This window comes from Oncorhynchus kisutch, unplaced genomic scaffold, assembly GCF_002021735.2.
Source record: "Oncorhynchus kisutch isolate 150728-3 unplaced genomic scaffold, Okis_V2 Okis06b-Okis10b_hom, whole genome shotgun sequence".
Taxonomy (NCBI): domain Eukaryota; kingdom Metazoa; phylum Chordata; class Actinopteri; order Salmoniformes; family Salmonidae; genus Oncorhynchus; species Oncorhynchus kisutch.
In genome coordinates this window covers 15,273,740-15,295,079 of record NW_022261983.1, presented here as the reverse complement: position 1 = coordinate 15,295,079, position 21,340 = coordinate 15,273,740, and positions in this window count along the sequence as shown.

The window sequence follows — 21,340 nt, the reverse complement described above, 5'->3', positions numbered from 1 at the left end:
TCTCTCTCTCTCTCTCTCTCTCTCTCTCTCTCTCTCTTTCTCTCTCTCTCTCTCTCTCTCTCTCTCTCTCTCTCTCTCTCTCTCTCTCTCTCTCTCTTTCTCTCTCTCTCTCTCTCTCTCTTATTATCTCTCTCTCTTATTATCTCTCTCTCTCTCTTATTATCTCTCTCTCATTCTCTCCTCTCCCCCCTCTATTTATTTTTCTCTCAGTTGCTATTCTACCCATCACAGGAGTGGTATTCAGTGTCTGACTCTGCATTCAGCCACCATTTCTCCCCAGAGAACAATTTACTGATACAGTTGGATGTAAATGAATCAATCTTTCATGGCTATGCCGGTGAAGTTACTCTGAAGGGAGGTTGGGGAACTCATTGTGTCAAGTCATTGTGGCTATATAACATTGTTTCTTTCCAAACCGAGGCTCAGACAGCGTTGAAACCTTCACCTCTTAAGGATCCGCCCCCCTTTTTAAAACAATGTCTCCTAAAATTACAAACTCAAATCTAACTGCCTGTAGCTCAGGACCTGAAGCAAGGATATGCATATTCTTGGTACCATTTGAAAGGAAACACTTTGAAAGTTGTGGAAATTTGAAAGGAATGTAGTAGAATATAACACAATAGATCTGGTAATAGATAATACAAAGAAAAAACCAACCATTCCGTTGTTTTTGTACCATCATCTTTATAATGCAAGAGAAAGGCCATTATGTATTATTGCAGCCCAGGTTCAATATACATTTTGGCCACTAGATGGCAGCAGTGTATGTGCAAAATGTTAGACTGATCCAATGAATCATTGCCTTTCTGTAAAAAATTTTTTTTATCAAGACTGCCCAAATATGCCTAATTTGTTTATTAATGACTAGTGCTGCCATGTCACTACGGGCCATCATACACAGTTCTGTATCAATCCCAAATGGCGCCCTGTTTCCTATGTAGAGCACAACAGTCGTGGCCAAAAGTTTTGAGAATGACACAAATATGAATTTCCACAAAGTTTGGTGCTTCAGTGTCTTCAGATATTTTTGTCAGATGTTCCTATGGAATACTGAAGTATAATTACAAGCATTTCTTAAGTGTCAAAGGCTTTTATTGACAATTACATGAAGTTGATGCAAAGAGTCAATATTTGCCGTGTTGACCCAGAGGATGTGTTGGTACCATTCTTTATTCAAGGCTGTGTTCTTAGCCAAAATTGTGCACGAGCCCAGTCCCTTGGCTGAGAAGCAACCCCACACATGAATGGTCTCAGGATGCTTTACTGTTGGCATGACACAGGACTGATGGTAGCGCTCACCTTGTCTTCTCCGGCATCTGTCTTCTCCAGATGCCCCAAACAATCGGAAAGGGGATTCATCAGAGAAAATGACTTTACCCCAGTCCTCAGCAGTCCTGTCCCTGTACCTTTTGCAGAATATCAGTCTGTCCCTGATGTTTTTCCTGGAGAGAAGTGGCTTCTTTGCTGCCCTTCTTGACACCAGGCCATCCTCCAAAAGTCTTCGCCTCACTGTAAGTGCAGATGCACTCACACCTGCCTGCTGAGCAAGCTCTGTACTGGTGGTGCCCCGAACCCGCAGCTGAATCAACTTTAGGAGACGGTCCTGGCACTTGCTGGACTTTCTTGGGCGCCCTGAAGCCTTCTTCACAACAATTGAACCGCTCTCCTTGAAGTTCTTGATGATCCGATAAATGGTTGATTTAGGTGCAATCTTACTGGCAGCAATATCCTTGCCTGTGAAGCCCTTTTTGTGCAAAGCAATGATGACAGCACCACCCTCCTTTTGAAGCTTCCGGTCTGTTATTCGAACTCAATCAGCATGACAGAGTGATCTCCAGCCTTGTCCTCGTCAACACTCACACCTGTGTTAACGAGAGAATCACTGACATGATGTCAGCTGGTCCTTTTGTGGCAGGGCTGAAATGCAGTGGAGATGTTTTTTGAGGACTCAGTTCATTTGCATGGCAAAGGGGGACTTAATTGCAATTCATCTGATCACTCTTCATAACATTCTGGAGTATATGCAAATTGCCATCATACAAACTGAAACAGCAGACTTTGTGAAAATGTATATTTGTTTCATTCTCAAAACTCTGGGCCACAACTGTACATTCTGATCAGGGCCAATAGGCACTATATAGGGAATAGGATGTCATTTGAGGTGCCGGCAGAACTGTGTCCCTCCAGGATGTAAATATGAGTAATTATTCATATTGGAAATATGGAAGGGAAAAAAAAGTCATTAATTTTATGAATAAAAGTGTAATTTCAACCATTAGAATTTTTGAAAACAGAACAGTTATTAGATGTTGTTTTCATATGAATGCCGTTCCACTCTCATCAAAGGAAAGTCTGGTGTGTGTGTGTGTGTGTGTGTGTGTGTGTGTGTGTGTGTGTGTGTGTGTGTGTGTGTGTGTGTGTGTGTGTGTGTGTGTGTGTGTGTGTGTGTGTGTGTGTGTGTGTGTGTGAAGTCATGTGGGTAATTATGATTAGATATTAGATATTCATGCATAGTTGACTGCTTGAAATAATAGTTACTATGTAAATGCTGTTTAATTAAACCCTGAAACATTGTAATAAACGATATTAAACGTAACAGAGCGAGAACACGTCAGAACGGGCCAATGAGATTCATGTAATATTTGTACCACAGCCTGTAGGTTGAAAGTGGTGGAGTGTGACTCTCTTCTCCATCAAAACGATTTTATTATGAATCATTAATTTAAATACTGTGACATTCGGGTCATGGTGGACCTAAAGAGCTCTGTCTAATGAAGGTCTACCAGGACTGAAACCATCCACTATTTTAGATACATTCATTAAAAAAGAGACGTTTTTTCGATGGAGAAGAATGCCTCCACCACTTTCTTGAGATTCTGTTATGATTTAAAGATGGAATCCGCATGAGGGGATACAGCTCCTCTGTCCACCACAGCACCTTCCTTAATGTTGTTGTGGAGGAAACAGCTCCTCTGTCCTCCACAGCACCTTCCTTATTGTTGTTGTGGAGGAAACAGCTCCTCTGTCCTCCACAGCACCTTCCTTATTGTTGTTGTGGAGGAAACAGCTCCTCTGTCCTCCACAGCACCTTCCTTATTGTTGTTGTGGAGGAAACAGAGACACTGTCCACCACAGCACCTTCCTTATTGTTGTTATGGAGGAAACAGCTCCTCTGTCCTCCACAGCACCTTCCTTATTGTTGTTGTGGAGGAAACAGCTCCTCTGTCCTCCACAGCACCTTCCTTATTGTTGTTGTGGAGGAAACAGCTCCTCTGTCCGCCACAGCACCTTCCTTATTGTTGTTGTGGAGGAAACAGCACCTTCCTTATTGTTGTTGTGGAGGAAACATCACCTTCCTTATTGTTGCTGTGGAGGAAACATGACCTTCCTTATTGTTGTTGTGGAGGAAACATTACCTTCCTTATTGTTGTTGTGGAGGAAACATCACCTTCCTTATTGTTGTTGTGGAGGAAACAGCACCTTCATTATTGTTGTTGTGGAGGAAACATCACCTTCCTTATTGTTGTTGTGGAGGAAACAGCACCTTCCTTATTGTTGTTGTGGAGGAAACAGCACCTTCCTTATTGTTGTTGTGGAGGAAACAGCACCTTCCTTATTGTTGTTGTGGAGGAAACATCACCTTCCTTATTGTTGTTGTGGAGGAAACAGCACCTTCCTTATTGTTGTTGTGGAGGGTCCCAAAATGGCATCCTAATCCCTGTCTAGTGCACTACTTTGGACCAGGCACCATAACAGTGGTGCACTACACATATAGGGAGTAGGGTGCCATTTGGGACACAATCTCTGAGTCCCCCCCCCCTCCCCCCCAAAACAAATGAAATGAACCTTACCATATTTTGTGTTATTTTTGCTCGTCAGTAGAAATCCATCTGGTTTGTCACTGAATGGGTGGACCCAGTGGCCCTGACCAGTCATTCTCCAATTACACACTTACCCAGGCAAGACGTCTGGACTGACATCTGGAGTGGGGATACGTGCTATCAGGGGAGATGGAGAGGAGGAGGACGAAGGAGGAGGACGAAGGAGGAGGACAGAGGAGGAGTACAGGGAGGAGGAGGAGGAGTGGGGATACGTGCTATAAGGGGAGATGGAGGATGGGGACGAAGGAGGAGGACAGAGGAGGAGGATGAGGATGAGGAGGAGGAGGAGGAGGAGGAGGAGGAGTGGGGATACGTGCTATAAGGGGAGATGGAGGATGGGTAGAAGGAGAAGGAGAGAGGAGGAGGAGGAGGAGGAGGACAGAGGAGGAGTACAGGGAGGAGGAGGAGGAGGAGGAGTGGGGATACATGCTATAAGGGGAGATGGAGGATGGGTAGAAGGAGGAGGAGAGAGGAGGAGGAAAGAGGAGGAGTACAGGGAGGAGGAGGACAGAGGAGGAGGAGGAGGAAGAGGAGGACGAAAGAGGAGGAGGGAGGAGGAGGATGAAAGAGGAGGAGGAGGGAGGAGGAGGACGAAAGAGGAGGAGGAGGGAGGAGGAGGAGGAGGAGTACAGGGAGAAGGAGGAGGAAGAGGAGGACGAGGAGGAGGAGGGAGGAGGAGGAGGGAGGAGGAGGACGAAAGAGGAGGAGGAGGGAGGAGGAGGACGAAAGAGGAGGAGGGAGGAGGAGGATGGAGGAGGAGGAGGAGGAGGAGGACGAAAGAGGAGGAGGAGGAGGAGGACGAAAGAGGAGGAGGAGGGAGGAGGAGGACGAAAGAGGAGGAGGGAGGAGGAGGATGGAGGAGGAGGAGTACAGGGAGAAGGAGGAGGAAGAGGAGGACGAGGAGGAGGAGGGAGGAGGAGGACGGAGGAGGAGGAGTACAGGGAGAAGGAGGAGGAAGAGGAGGACGAGGAGGATTATGGAGGAGGAGGCCAGAGATGGACAGCTCTGGTCAAAAGTAGTGCACTATTACTAATTAGGGTTCCATTTGGGACTCACCTCCTGTGTCTATAGGTCTGTGTGGATCAGAGATCCCCTTGTGTCTGTAGGTCTGTGTGGATCAGAGATCACCCAGAGTCTGTAGGTCTGTGTGGATCAGAGATCACCCAGAGTCTGTAGGTCTGTGTGGATCAGAGATCACCCAGAGTCTGTAGGTCTGTGTGGATCAGAGATCACCCAGAGTCTGTAGGTCTGTGTGGATCAGAGATCACCCAGAGTCTGTAGGTCTGTGTGGATCAGAGATCACCCAGAGTCTGTAGGTCTGTGTGGATCAGAGATCACCTTGTGTCTGTATGTCTGTGTGGATCAGACATCACCTTGTGTCTCTAGGTCTGTGTGGATCAGAAATGTCAACGGATCGAGCACAATTTATTTTCAAAAAAGCCATTTCATTTAATTCAGTTTGTGTCGTGATAAATTTGCTATTTGTGACCTGTGGAAGTGGGTGGACAACCTAAACATTGTCTGTGTTGATGGACATAGGGATCTCCTGGCACCAGAGATGATGAAAACTATTATAAAGTGGTCCTGCTGTCTGGGATGACTTCAAGGTCTCAGAGCAAGTGACGTCACCGATTGGAACACTATTTAGCGCGCCCCACCGCTAACTAGCTAGCCGTTTCACATCGGTTACACAAGGACTGACCATCCATTGAAATCGAAATCAAAATTGTAACCATGTATTGAGGCTATACGGTGTTTGTTTAAAATTACTTTTAACAAGCTTATATTCTGGGTTCTGATGAGGTATGACAGTTGAACTAAGCTCATGAGGCATTTATACATTATATTCTTCAAGAATCAATGGTTATATATAATAATTTTAAAAGTCCAGAAATGGATTTGGAATTGTAGATTGCACCTTTAAGGTTGTCTTTGACAAGAGGCCTTTCTGACAAGGAGCGCTAACTCAGTTCAGCGGAGAAAAGATAACCCAGACAGAGGGTCCCAAAAGGCACCTTATTCCCTACATAGTGCACTACTTTTGACCAGAGCCTATGGCACCCCATTCCCTACATAGTGCACTAATTTAGACCAGGGCCCTATGGAATAAATACACAGAGTAGCGAGCTCATTAAAGTAGATTAAAACACATGGACTGATATTCCTTCTACCCCACTGTCTGTTGGTGGTTGGTTCTCTATAATACTGACATGGAGAGTAGTGGTTGGTGGTCTATAACACTGAGAGTAGTGGTTGGTGGTCTATAACACTGAGAGTAGTGGTTGGTGGTCTATAATACTGAGAGTAGTGGTTGGTGGTCTATAATACTGAGAGTAGTGGTTGGTGGTCTATAATCCTGAGAGTAGTGGTTGGTGATCTATAATACTGAGAGTAGTGGTTGGTGGTCTATAATACTGAGAGTAGTGGTTGGTGGTCTATAATACTGAGAGTAATGGTTGGTGGTCTATAATACTGAGAGTAGTGGTTGGTGGTCTATAATACTGAGAGTAGTGGTTGGTGGTCTATAATACTGAGAGTAATGGTTGGTGGTCTATAATACTGAGAGTAGTGGTTGGTGGTCTATAATACTGAGAGTAGTGGTTGGTGGTCTATAATACTGAGAGTAATGGTTGGTGGTCTATAATACTGAGAGTAGTGGTTGGTAGTCTATAATACTGAGAGTAGTGGTCGGTGGTCTATAATATTGAGAGTAGTGGTTGGTTCTCTATAATACTGAGAGCAGTGGTTGGTGGTCTATAGTACTGGGAGTAGTGGTTGGTGGTCTATACTACTGAGAGTAGTGGTTGGTGGTCTATAATACTGAGAGTAGTGGTTGGTGGTCTATAATCCTGAGAGTAGTGGTTGGTGGTCTATAATACTGAGAGTAGTGGTTGGTGGTCTATAATACTGACATGGAGAGTAGTGGTTGGTGGTCTATAATACTGAGAGTAGTGGTTGGTGGTCTATAATACTGAGAGTAGTGGTTGGTGGTCTATAATACTGAGAGTAGTGGTTGGTGGTCTATAATACTGAGAGTAGCGGTTGGTGGTCTATACTACTGAGAGTAGTGGTTGGTGGTCTATAATACTGAGAGTAGTGGTTGGTGGTCTATAATACTGGGAGTAGTGGTTGGTGGTCTATAATTCTGAGAGTAGTGGTTGGTAGTCTATAATACTGAGAGTAGTGGTTGGTGGTCTATAATCCTGAGAGTAGTGGTTGGTGGTCTATAATATTGAGAGTAGTGGTTGGTGGTCTATAATACTGAGAGTAGTGGTTGGTGGTCTATAAGACTGAGAGTAGTGGTTGGTGGTCTAAAATACTGACATGGAGAGTAGTGGTTGGTGGTCTATAATACTGAGAGTAGTGGTTGGTGGTCTATAATACTGACATGGAGAGTAGTGGTTGGTGGTCTATAATACTGAGAGTAGTGGTTGGTGGTCTATAATACTGAGAGTAGTGGTTGGTGGTCTATAATACTGACATGGAGAGTAGTGGTTGGTGGTCTATAATACTGAGAGTAGTGGTTGGTGGTCTATAATACTGAGAGTAGTGGTTGGTGGTCTATAATACTGAGAGTAGTGGTTGGTGGTCTATAATACTGAGAGTAGTGGTTGGTGGTCTATAATACTGAGAGTAGTGGTTGGTGGTCTATAATACTGAGAGTAGTGGTTGGTGGTCTATAATACTGAGAGTAGTGGTTGGTGGTCTATAATACTGAGAGTAGTGGTTGGTGGTCTATAATACTGAGAGTAGTGGTTGGTGGTCTATACTATACTACTGAGAGTAGTGGTTGGTGGTCTATAATACTGAGAGTAGTGGTTGGTGGTCTATACTACTGAGAGTAGTGGTTGGTGGTCTATAATCCTGAGAGTAGTGGTTGGTGGTCTATAATACTGAGAGTAGTGGTTGGTGGTCTATAATACTGAGAGTAGTGGTTGGTGGTCTATAATACTGAGAGTAGTGGTTGGTGGTCTATAATACTGAGAGTAGTGGTTGGTGGTCTATAATACTGAGAGTAGTGGTTGGTGGTCTATAATTCTGAGAGTAGTGGTTGGGGGTCTATAATACTGGGAGTAGTGGTTGGTGGTCTATAATACTGGGAGTAGTGGTTGGTGGTCTATAATTCTGAGAGTAGTGGTTGGTGGTCTATAATACTGGGAGTAGTGGTTGGTGGTCTATAATTCTGAGAGTAGTGGTTGGTGGTCTATAATACTGAGAGTAGTGGTTGGTGGTCTATAATCCTGAGAGTAGTGGTTGGTGGTCTATAATACTGAGAGTAGTGGTTGGTGGTCTATAATACTGACATGGAGAGTAGTGGTTGGTGGTCTATAATATTGACATGGAGAGTAGTGGTTGGTGGTCTATAATACTGAGAGTAGTGGTTGGTGGTCTATAATATTGAGAGTAGTGGATGATGGTCTATAATGTTGGCTCAAATATCCTGGTAGTGGGTAAAGTTCATGATGCTGTTGACCTTAAGGCCCCAGGATCAGCGGATCCACAATTGTCTCATAACATCAAAGATCCACCACCATGTTTTATAACAACTATGGTGTTCTATTCTGCTCAGGTATTCCCCCCTAGACATTAAACCCCCCACTGGTGTTCACTGCCACAGAGCTCTATTTCCATGCCATCTGACCAAAGCACCGGTTTCAATCCCCCCCCCCCCAAGTTGGGATGAGAGAGTACTGTAAACTGACCCTGGATCTGTACAGCTTGTACTCAGAGCCTCTGTCTGACCCACTCTCAAGAATCAAGATTCAAGTTTATTAGAAAACATCATTGCACGGTAATATGAAATGAAATGTCAAGTAGAGTAGTACAAAATATATATATTTTTTAAATACATATAAATACATATATATATATATATATAAATACTATATAAATACTATATATATACTGTATGATGTACTGTATATACATCATAAAATTATCCACTCTCTGTGGCAAAACCAACTGGCTGATTTGGGATCAGTCATTACAACCCAGTCTAATATTAATGATGGAGAGCAGACCATTACACTGACCCCGGACCATGGGTTAATGTTAATAGCTTTGCTTTACAGCACACACACACATGCTCGCACACACAAGCACACAATGACACACACACACGCACAAACACACACACACACCTAAATCACCTGGTCGTCGAGGGCCTTGTTGACTCAAGGTGAAAGCTGTAATGTTGAGTTACTACCTTTTACTGTAGTCCTGACAGGTGTGTGTGTGTGTGTGTGTGTGTGTGTGTGTGTGTGTGTGTGTGTGTGTGTGTGTGTGTGTGTGTGTGTGTGTGTGTGTGTGTGTGTGTGTGTGTGTGTGTGTGTGTGTGTGTGTGTGTGTGTGTGTGTGTGTGTGTAATTCACAGTGGAGGTTATTTTGCTGACAAGAGGGAGATTCTCAAAATAGAACCCTATTCCCTACATACAGTAGTGCACTACTTTAGACCAAAGCCATATGGCACCCTATTCCCTACATAGTGCACTACGTTTGACCAGAGCCCTTGGACTTGATGGATGTGTTGGACAATAACATCATTTTTTTTAATGACTACCTTATCTCTGTACCCCATTACATGCAATCATCTGGAAGGTCCCTCAGTTGAGCAGTGAATTCCAAACACAGATTCAACCACAAAGACCAGGGAGGTTTTCCAATGCATGGCAAAGAAAGGCACCTACAGTATTGGTAGATGGGGTTAAAAAACAAAAAGCAGACATTGAATATCCCTTTGAACACGGTGAAGTTATGACTTATACTTTGGATGGCGTATCGATACAACCAGTAGCTACAAAGATACAGGTGTCCTTTTTAACTCAGTTGCCGGAGAGGAAGGAAACTGCTCAGGGATTTCAACATGAGGCCAATGGCCAAATCAAATCAAATCAAATGTATTTATATAGCCCTTCGTACATCAGCTGATATCTCAAAGTGCTGTACAGAAACCCAGCCTAAAACCCCAAACAGCAAGCAATGCAGGTGTGGTGACTTCAAAACAGTTACAGAGTTTAATTGCTCTGACAGGAGAAAACTGAGGATGGATCAACAACATTGTAGTTACTCCACAACACTAACCTAAATGACAGAGTTTAATGGCTCTGACAGGAGAAAACTGAGGATGGATCAACAACATTGTAGTTACTCCACAACACTAACCTAAATGACAGAGTTTAATGGCTCTGACAGGAGATAACTGAGGATGGATCAACAACATTGTAGTTACTCCACAACACTAACCTAAATGACAGAGTTTAATGGCTGTGACAGGAGATAACTGAGGATGGATCAACAACATTGTAGTTACTCCACAACACTAACCTAAATGACAGAGTTTAATGGCTCTGACAGGAGATAACTGAGGATGGATCAACAACATTGTAGTTACTCCACAACACTAACCTAAATGACAGAGTTTAATGGCTGTGACAGGAGATAACTGAGGATGGATCAACAACATTGTAGTTACTCCACAACACTAACCTAAATGACAGAGTGAAAAGAAGGAAGCCTGTACAGAATAAAAACATTCCAGAACATACATCCTGTTTGTAGCACTAAAGTAATACTGCTAAACATGTGGCAAAGCAATTCACTTTTTGTCCTGAATACAAAGTGTTATGTTTGGGGCAAATTCAATACAACACCTCACTGAGTACCACTCTCCATATTTTCAAGCTTACTGGAGGCTGCATCAAGTTATGTGTATATGTCATGACGTGTGTAACGACGTTCGTCTGTAGAAGGAGAAGCGGACCAAAATGCAGCGTGGTGGTTACTCATGTTCTTTAATGGAAAATGAACGATTACATGAAATAACTTAAATCTACAAAACAACTGTTACGGCTTTCTTCCGTTGAAGGAGAGTCGGACCAAAATGCAGTGTGGTTAAATGGTCTTTAATAACGATGAAAACGAACAATACAAAACAACAAACGGAAATGTGAAAACCTCTACAGACTGTCTGGTGACAACTAACACAGAGACAGGGACAATCACCCACAAAACACACAGTGAAACCCAGGCTACCTAAATATGGTTCCCAATCAGAGACAACGATAATCACCTGACTCTGATTGAGAACCGCCTCAGGCAGCCATAGACTATGCTAGACACCCCACAAAAACCCAAGACAAAAACGCACCACAATAACCCATGTCACAACCTGGCCTTACCAAATAAATGAAGACAAATATAATATACTTCGACCAGGGCGTGACAACGTGGCCCTCTTTGGGTATAGTGAGCACCATCCCCCTCTCTCTCTCACCACCTCTCTCTTCCCCCTACACCCCGGCTCTGTTATCGCAGGTTGTAAATCCCTGGAGGAGACTCTTTCCCTCATGAAGTATAGAGAGAGAAGGTTTCACAGGAGAACAAAGGAACCTCTTCTCCATCATAGAACTTGAGAACTGAACAATGTCCATGTTTTGGAGAATGTGTACACGGTCGGGGGGAGAATCCAAATCAAATCAAATCAAATGTTATTTGTCACATACACATGGTTAGCAGATGTTAATGCGAGTGTAGCGAAATGCTTGTGCTTCTAGTTCTGACAATGCAGTAATAACCAACAAGTAATCTAACTAACAATTCCAAAACTACTGTCTTATACACAGTGTAAGGGGATAAAGAATATGTACATAAAGATATATGAATGAGTGATGGTACAGAGCAGCATAGGCAAGATACAGTAGATGGTATCGAGTACAGTATATACATATGAGATGAGTATGTAAACAAAGTGGCATAGTTAAAGTGGCTAGTGATACATGTATTACATAAGGATGCAGTAGATGATATAGAGTACAGTATATAAGTATGCATATGAGATGAATAATGTAGGGTATGTAACATTATATTAGGTAGCATTGAATCCAGCTACAACCGGTCCATTTCGTTTAATGTTTGTGAAACTCATGAGAGACAATACAGCCACATTACCAGAGATCTGTATATACAAGAGTCTCAAGTGTGAGGCTTGCATCTAATTGTTGTATACAATCAAACAAACACATGACAATCATATTTCAACCCGCCAGGCACAACACAAAACTCAGAAATAACGATATAATTCATGCCTTACCTTTGAAGATCTTCTTCTGTTGGCATGCCAATATGTCCCATTAACATCACAAATGGTCCTTTTGTTCGATAAATTCCGTCGTTATATCTCCAAAATATCCATTTATTTGGCACGTTTGATAAAAAAAAAACAGTGGTTCCAACTCTCGCAACATGACTACAAAATATCTAATAAGTTACCTGTAATCTTGATCCAAACATTTCAAACAACTTTCCTAATACAACTTTAGGTATTTTTTTCTGTAAATAATCAATCAAATTTAAGACAGGATGAACTGTGTTCAATACAGGATGAAAACAAAGTGGAGCGAGCTTTCAGGTCGTGCTCCCCAACCACAACAGTACACTAGACCCGACCCTCGTTCTGAACAGCCGTACTTCTTCATTACTCAAAAGAAAAACATCAACCGATTTCTAAAGACTGTTGACATCCAGTGGAAGCAATAGGTACTGCAAGCAACTGCATGCAAGTGCTAGATCCCCATAGAAAACCCATTGAAAACATTTGTCACCTCAAAAACAAAATCGTGGATGGTTTGTCTTCGGGGTTTTGCCTGCCAAATAAGTTCTGTTATATCCACAGATATAATTTTAACAGTTTTAGAAACGTTAGAGTGTTTATATCCTAATATACCAATTATATGCATATCCTAGCTTCTGGGCCTGAGTAGCAGGCAGTTTACTTTGGGCACACTTTTCATCCGGACGTGAAAATACCGCCTCCTAGCCTTAACAAGTTTGAATGAAGGAAACTCCAATTCCATTTGGAGTTTAACTAAGTCCTAGGCCCGCCCCATGAGCACAGACATTGATCTGACGTCATGGGAGAGCCCTTTCCTACTGTTCTGGATATAACCCCCACCTTGGAAATGTCCTAACAGACCAGTACATCAATCACAGAGGGAGTTGAGGTTTGAGTAGAGACCAGGCGTACCTCCACCATCGAGGGAGCTAAGGTTGTAATGGTTGCTGAATCTTTTAACCATACCACGTGGTTAAACTGAGACTATCAATCTGACAGAATATGAGCTACTCTTCGATACTAATTACTAGTCTGCAGCTAGAAATTATGTCAACCTGGGATGCGATTACCGACAACCGCCGAATCATCTCTTCTATGAGAACATTTCTGAATGGGACTCTGAAGTATCCATACTAACCACGGAAGAGAGAGAGAGGGTGGACGAACATTCCAACAGAAAGACGGGCGATCCCAACAGAGATCACGACGACACACTGAGCGTAAATGTATATATTGATTGAAATGATTCCCGAATGAGTGAGTGTTCATCTACAAAGGAATAGCATTTCAATGAATATAATTATCAAGTGTGTAGTGACTCATTTGTGTAATTCCCGCCTTTCTCATTCGACCCCCACTTCCCTTTTGTCCACCAAGCCGCAATACCGGTTTACCCCACTAGGGAACATCCCCTACCATTTCCTTGTAACCATATCTACTTTGTTGTTTGTTGATGCATTTCTGTGATTATTTAGTTAGTTAATAAATAAATGATTGAGACAATTGATGTATGGATGATTCATAGTGAAGTCTGGGTTCGTGCAGATAACCAACCATTTAGACGTTTGGAATGAGACTAACGTGAGGTAAAGAATAATTCATTAATTAGAAGCCAAATTGATCAGATATTAAAATATCTGAAAGTTATATTAGGAAAAATATAACTTTGTAATCTGAATATTTTTCTTGGTGCCCTGACCTTCTAGTTAATTACATTTACATGATTAGTCTAATCATAATAATAATTACAGAGAATTGATTTGAGAAAATAACAGTCTTCATTTTAATGATGCCAAAGACACGACAGTATGCTTGTAATCATTAAGGACTGGGGAGTTTTTCAGGATAAAAAAATAAACAGAATGGAGCTAACTAATGAGAAAATCCTAGAGGAAAACCTGGGAGATGAATTCGCCTATCGGCAGGACAATAACCTAAAACACAAGGCCAAATATACACTGGAGTTGTTTACCAATAAGACAGTGAATGTTACAGATGAGTTACAGTTTTGAATTAAATATTCTTGAAAATCTATGGCAAGACTTCAAAATAGCTGTGTGGCAAAGATCAACAACTAACTCGACAGAGCTTGAAAAATAATAATGTGCAAATATTGTACAATCCAGGTGTGTAAATCTCTTAGAGACTAACCCAGAAGGACTCACAGCTCTTAGAGACTCACCCAGAAGGACTCACAGCTCTTAGAGACTCACCCAGAAGGACTCACAGCTCTTAGAGACTAACCCAGAAGGACTCACAGCTCTTAGAGACTCACCCAGAAGGACTCACAGCTCTTAGAGACTCACCCAGAAGGACTCACAGCTCTTAGAGACTTACCCAGAAGGACTCACAGCTCTCAGAGACTCACCCAGAAGGTCTCACAGCTCTTAGAGACTAACCCAGAAGGACTCACATCTCTTAGAGACTCACCCAGAAGGACTCATAGCTCTTAGAAACTCACCCAGAAAGACTCACAGCTCTTAGACTCACCCAGAAGGACTCACAGCTCTTAGAGACTCACCTAGAAGGACTCACAGCTCTTAGACTCACCCAGGAGGACTCACAGCTCTTAGAGACTCACACAGAAGGACTCACAGCTCTTAGAGACTCACCCAGAAGGACTCACAGCTCTTAGACTCACCCAGAAGGACTCACAGCTCTTAGACTCACCCAGAAGGACTCACAGCTCTTAGAGACTCACCCAGAAGGACTCACAGCTCTTAGAGACTCACCCAGAAGGACTCACAGCTCTTAGAGACTTACCCAGAAGGACTCACAGCTCTCAGAGACTCACCCAGAAGGACTCACAGCTCTTAGAGACTAACCCAGAAGGACTCACATCTCTTAGAGACTCACCCAGAAGGACTCACAGCTCTTAGAGACTCACCCAGAAAGACTCACAGCTCTTAGACTCACCCAGAAGGACTCACAGCTCTTAGAGACTCACCTAGAAGGACTCACAGCTCTTAGACTCACCCAGAAGGACTCACAGCTCTTAGAGACTCACCCAGAAGGACTCACAGCTCTTAGAGACTTACCCAGAAGGACTCACAGCTCTCAGAGACTCACCCAGAAGGACTCACAGCTCTTAGAGACTAACCCAGAAGGACTCACAGCTCTTAGAGACTCACCCAGAAGGACTCACAGCTCTTAGAGACTCACCCAGAAAGACTCACAGCTCTTAGACTCACCCAGAAGGACTCACAGCTCTTAGAGACTCACCTAGAAGGACTCACAGCTCTTAGACTCACCCAGAAGGACTCACAGCTCTTAGAGACTCACACAGAAGGACTCACAGCTCTTAGAGGCTCACCCAGAAAGACTCACAGCTCTTAGAGACTCACCCAGAAGGACTCACAGCTCTTAGAGACTCACCCAAAAAGACTCACAGCTCTTAGACTCACCCAGAAAGACTCACAGCTCTTAGACTCACCCAGAAAGATTCACAGCTCTTAGAGACTCCCAGCTCTTAGAGACTCACCCAAAAAGACTCACAGCTCTTAGACTCACCCAGAAGGACTCACAGCTCTTAGAGACTCACCCAGAAAGATTCACAGCTGTAATCACTACCAAAGGTGAGTCTAACATCTATTGACTCAGAGTTGTGAATGCACATATATATATTTCTGTATTTCATTTTCAACACATTTGCTAAAATAAAAAATAAAAAACAACACTTTGTCATTATAGGGTATTATAGGGTATTATAGGGTATTGTGTTGATGAGTGAATTGAGGCTGTAACACAACAACGTGTGGAATAAATCAAGGGGTATGAATACATTCTACAGGGAGGGGTATTTCTCATATCTTTCCATCCCCAGGATAAACGTAAAGTGGCCCTCAAAGCCCTGCATAAAGTATGTAGTCTGTTTGCATCCCAAAAAGCACCCTATTCCCTGTACAGGATTTGGGATAAGGCCCTGTGATAGTCTAGTGTCCTGTTCAGGAGATAAGGCCCTGTGATAGTCTAATGTCCCGTTCAGGGGATAAGGCCCTGTGATAGTCTAGGGTTAAGGTTAAGAATTAAGGGTTAGAGTTTTGGGTTAAGGGTTAAGGGTTAGTGTTCAAGTGAGGGTCAGATGTAGGTTTTGGCTAGTTGAGCTATAAATATGGATTGCTGGTGGGAAAAGTCCCCTTCGTCTCTCAATGTGCGTCCTCATAATCTACTTTTGACCAGAGTTAGTCCCTCATTCGCAACTGCGTCATTGATGAACAACAGACCAAAGTTAGTCCCTCAGTCCCAACTGCCTCATTGATGAACAACAGACCAGAGTTAGTCCCTCAGTCCCAACTGCCTCATTGATGAACAACAGACCAGAGTTAGTCCCTCAGTCCCAACTGCCTCGTTGATGAACAACAGACCAGAGTTAGTCCCTCAGTCCCAACTGCCTCGTTGATGAACAACAGACCAGAGTTAGTCCCTCAGTCCCAACTGCCTCCTTGATGAACAACAGACCAGAGTTAGTCCCTCAGTCCCAACTGCCTCGTTGATGAACAACAGACCAGAGTTAGTCCCTCAGTCCCAACTGCCTCGTTGATGAACAACAGACCAGAGTTAGTCCCTCAGTCCCAACTGCCTCATTGATGAACAACAGAGTTATGTATTTTAGTGGCGTAAGATAAACAAACTCTAAGATACTATCATTCTTCTCACACATCAGCAACATCTCCTTGTGGTAGTTTGGAATATGAGAGTGACGTCAACACAAACCACTGTCTCACCCATGTGGATTTATATAGCAACTACATCCTCTGCAGATGTAGAGTTACAAGGGCAGGGAGTGCAGGGTTTAGTTCCATACTAGCCCACGTTTGACTTGGACTGAAATAGGTGCCTGTACTGTTTATATTTAGGAACAACAACACCTCTATACTGTTGATCTGATATTCTTTAAGAGGAACAGGAACACCTCTATACTGTTGATCTGATATTCTATAAGAGGAACAGGAACACCTCTATACTGTCTATACCACGCCTGATTCAACAAACCAACCAATCACCATCAAGACCCTGGTTATTTTATTGAACCTGTGTTTTATCAGGGAGTCACGCTGAGGCCAAGGTCTCTTTTACCTCTGTCTCAACCTGAATTACAGACATGACAGAAATGACACGAGTCAGAAAAACAGGGTCAGAAAAAATGAAAAAAAAACACATTGATCAGTAATAAGGTCCTCTATCAGCTTTCTGATTGGCCGAGGGGCACAAAAACAACATTTCAATTAGCTGTAAAGTGTGTTGATGCTTTGATGAAACAAAATCCTGCCCTGCACAGACTGTACTAGTATTTCTAGAGGCCTTGTTAGGGAGGATGGAGACATTGAATTGATGCGAAAAACAACATATTTATTTACTTTCATAAATGTATACAGAAAAATGAGGTTTTATTTGTAGGTTATTAAATTAAATTCACCATCATAAGACCACTTAAACATGCTTAGTTCTAGCTCTCTCTCTCTCAATCTCTCTCTCTCTCGCTCTCTCGCTCTTGCTCTCGCTCTCTCTCACTCTCTCACTCTCGCTCTCTCTCTGGCTTGCTGTCTCTCTCTCTCTCGCTGTCTCTCTCTCTCTCTCTCGCTGTCTCTCTCTCTCTCGCTGTCTCTCTCTCTCGCTGTCTCTCTCTCTCTCTCGCTCTCTCTCTCTCTCGCTCTCTCTCTCTTGCTCTCTCTCTGGCTTGCTGTCTCTCTCTTTCTCTCTCTCTCTCTCTCTCGCTGTCTCTCTCTCTCGCTGTCACTCTCTCTCTCTCTCGCTGTCTCTCTCTCTCTCGCTGTCTCTCTCTCTCTCGCTGTCTCTCTCTCTCTCTCTCTCGCTGTCTCTCTCTCTCTCTATCTTGCTCTCTCTCTCTCTCACTTGCTTTCACTCGCTCACTGTCTTTCCCTGCATTCTGGTGAGTTCAGAATAAAAAAAAATTGTATCTCACTATCACACCAAGTTTTGTCCAATAAGGCCTGAGGAGTTTGTTGGTATATGGCCAATATACCACAACCCCCGAGGTGGCTTATTGCTGTTACAAACTGGTTACCAACATAATTAGAGTTGTAAATATACATGTTTTGTCATAACCGTGGTATACGGTCTGATATACCACGGCTGTCAGCCAATCAGCATTCAGTGCTTGAAACACCCATTTTAGAATCTCGTTTTTAGAATTGAGAATGAAACCGCAGAATGTCAGAGCAGAGGGCTAAGTTACACATAATAAAGGGGTAGAATATGGCTGCAGGAATAGGGTTGGATGTGGTAAGGGTTAGGGGTATGGTTAGGGTTAGGGTTAGGGTTAGGGTTAGGGGTATGGTTAGGGTTAGGGTTAGGGTTAGGGTTAGGGTTAGGGTTAGGGTTAGGGTTAGGGTTAGGGTTAGGGTTAGGGTTAGGGTTAGGGTTGTGGCTGCAGGAATAGGGTTGGATGTGGTAAGGGTTAGGGGTATGGTTAGGGTTAGGGGTATGGTTAGGGTTAGGGGTATGGTTAGGGTTAGGGTTAGGGTTAGGGTTAGGGTTGTGGCTGCAGGAATAGGGTTGGATTTGGTTTGGGTTGAACTGGGTAGTAGACATGAAACTAAGGTTAGGGTTAGGGTTAGGGTTAGGGTTAGGGTTAGGGTTAGGGTTGTGGTTGAGGTTTAGGGTTAGGGTTAGGGTTGCGGTTGCGGTTGAGGTTTAGGGTTAGGGTTGTGGGTTAGGGTTAGGGTTAGGGTTGTGGTTGGAGTTGTAGTTGTGGTTGAGGTTTAGGGTTAGGGTTGTGGTTGTAGTTGTGGTTGAGGTTTAGGGTTAGGGTTAGGGTTGTGGTTGTAGTTGTGGTTGAGGTTTAGGGTTAGAGTTAGGGTTGAACTGGGTAGTAGACATGAAGCTAAGGTTAGGGTTAGGGTTAGGGTTAGGGTTGTGGTTGAGATTTAGGGTTAGGGTTAGGGTTAGGGTTGTGGTTGAGGTTTAGGGTTAGGGTTAGGGTTGTGGTTGTAGGTTTAGTTGTGGTTGAGGTTTAGGGTTAGGGTTAGGGTTAGGGTTGTAGTTGTAGTTGTGGTTGAGGTTTAGGGTTAGGGTTAGGGTTAGGGTTAGGGTTAGGGTTAGGGTTGAGGCTAGGGTTGAGGCTAGGGTTAGTGATGTGGGTTAGGGTTAGTGATGTGGTTGAGGCTAGGGTTAGGGTTAGGGTTGAGGCTAGAGTTAGGGTTAGGGTTAGGGTTGGGGTTAGGGTTGAGGCTAGGGTTAGTGATGTGGTTGAGGCTAGGGTTAGGGTTAGGGTTGAGGCTAGGGTTAGTGATGTGGGTTAGGGTTAGTGATGTGGTTGAGGCTAGGGTTAGGGTTAGGGTTAGGGTTGAGGCTAGAGTTAGGGTTAGGGTTAGGGTTGGGGTTAGGGTTGAGGCTAGGGTTAGTGATGTGGTTGAGGCTAGGGTTAGGGTTAGGGTTGAGACTAGGGTTAGGGTTAGGGTTGGGGTTAGGGTTGAGGCTAGGGTTAGTGATGTGGGTTAGGGTTAGTGATGTGGTTGAGGCTAGGTTTGTGGTTGAGGCTAGGGCTAGGGCTAGGGTTGGGGTTAGGGTTAGGGTTAGGGTTGAGGCTAGGGTTAGGTTTGTGGTTGAGGGTTAGGTTTAGGGTTAGAGTTGAGGCTAGGATTAGGGTTAGGGTTAGGGTTGAGGCTAGGGTTAGTGATGTGGTTGAGGCTAGGGTTAGGGTTAGGGTTGAGGCTAGGGTTAGGTTTGTGGTTGAGGCTAGGTTTAGGTTTGTGGTTGAGGGTTAGGGTTAGGGTTAGGCTTGAGGCTAGGGTTAGGTTTGTGTTTGAGGGTTAGGGTTAGGGTTAGGGTTGAGGCTAGCGTTAGTGATGTGGTTGAGGCTAGAGTTAGGGTTAGGGTTGAGGCTAGGGTCAGGATTAGGGTTGAGGGTTAGGGTTAGGGTTGAGGCTAGAGTTAGGTTTAGGTTTAGGGTTGAGGCTAGGGTTAGTGATGTGGTTGAGGCTAGGGTTAGGATTAGGGTTGAGGCTAGGGTTAGGGTTAGGGTTCAGGCTAGGGTTAGGGTTAGGGTTAGGGTTGAGGCTAGGGTTAGGGTTAGGGTTGCGGCTAGGGTTAGTGATGTGGTTGAGGCTAGGGTTAGTGATGTGGTTGAGGCTAGGGTTAGGGTTGGGGTTAGGGTTAGGGTTAGGGTTAGGGTTGAGGCTAGGGTTAGGGTTAGGGTTGAGGCTAGGGTTAGTGATCTGCTTGAGTCTAGGGTTAGTGATGTGGTTGAGGCTAGGGTTAGGGTTAGGGTTAGGGTTGTGGTTGTAGTTGTGGTTTAGGGTTAGGGTTAGGGTTAGGGTTGTGGTTGTAGTTGTGGTTGAGGTTTAGGGTTAGGGTTAGGGTTAGGGTTGAACTGGGTAGTAGACATGAAGCTAAGGTTAGGGTTAGGGTTAGGGTTAGGCTTAGGGTTAGGGTTGTGGTTGAGATTTAGGGTTAGGGTTAGGGTTAGGGTTGTGGTTGAGGTTTAGGGTTAGGGTTAGGGTTGTGGTTGTAGGTTTAGTTGTGGTTGAGGTTTAGGGTTAGGGTTAGGGTTAGGGTTAGGGTTAGGGTTGTAGTTGTAGTTGTGGTTGAGGTTTAGGGTTAGGGTTAGGGTTAGGGTTAGGGTTAGGGTTGAGGCTAGGGTTGAGGCTAGGGTTAGTGATGTGGGTTAGGGTTAGTGATGTGGTTGAGGCTAGGGTTAGGGTTAGGGTTGAGGCTAGAGTTAGGGTTAGGGTTAGGGTTGGGGTTAGGGTTGAGGCTAGGGTTAGTGATGTGGGTTAGGGTTAGTGATGTGGTTGAGGCTAGGGTTAGGGTTAGGGTTAGGGTTGAGACTAGGGTTAGGGTTAGGGTTGGGGTTAGGGTTGAGGCTAGGGTTAGTGATGTGGGTTAGGGTTAGTGATGTGGTTGAGGTTTGTGGTTGAGGCTAGGGCTAGGGCTAGGGTTGGGGTTAGGGTTAGGGTTGAGGCTAGGGTTAGGTTTGTGGTTGAGGGTTAGGGTTAGGGTTAGGGTTAGAGTTGAGGCTAGGATTAGGGTTAGGGTTAGGGTTGAGGCTAGGGTTAGTGATGTGGTTGAGGCTAGGGTTAGGGTTAGGGTTGAGGCTAGGGTTAGTGATGTGGTTGAGGCTAGGGTTAGGGTTAGGGTTGAGGCTAGGGTTAGGGTTAGGGTTGAGGCTAGGGTTAGTGATGTGGTTGAGGCTAGGGTTAGGGTTAGGGTTAGGGTTAGGGTTAGGGTTAGGGTTGAGGCTAGGGCTAGGGCTAGGGTTAGGTTTGTGGTTGAGGCTAGGGTTAGGTTTGTGGTTGAGGCTAGGGTTAGGTTTGTGGTTGAGGCTAGGGTTAGGGTTGGGGTTAGGGTTAGGGTTAGGGTTGAGGCTAGGGTTAGGTTCAATGAGTAG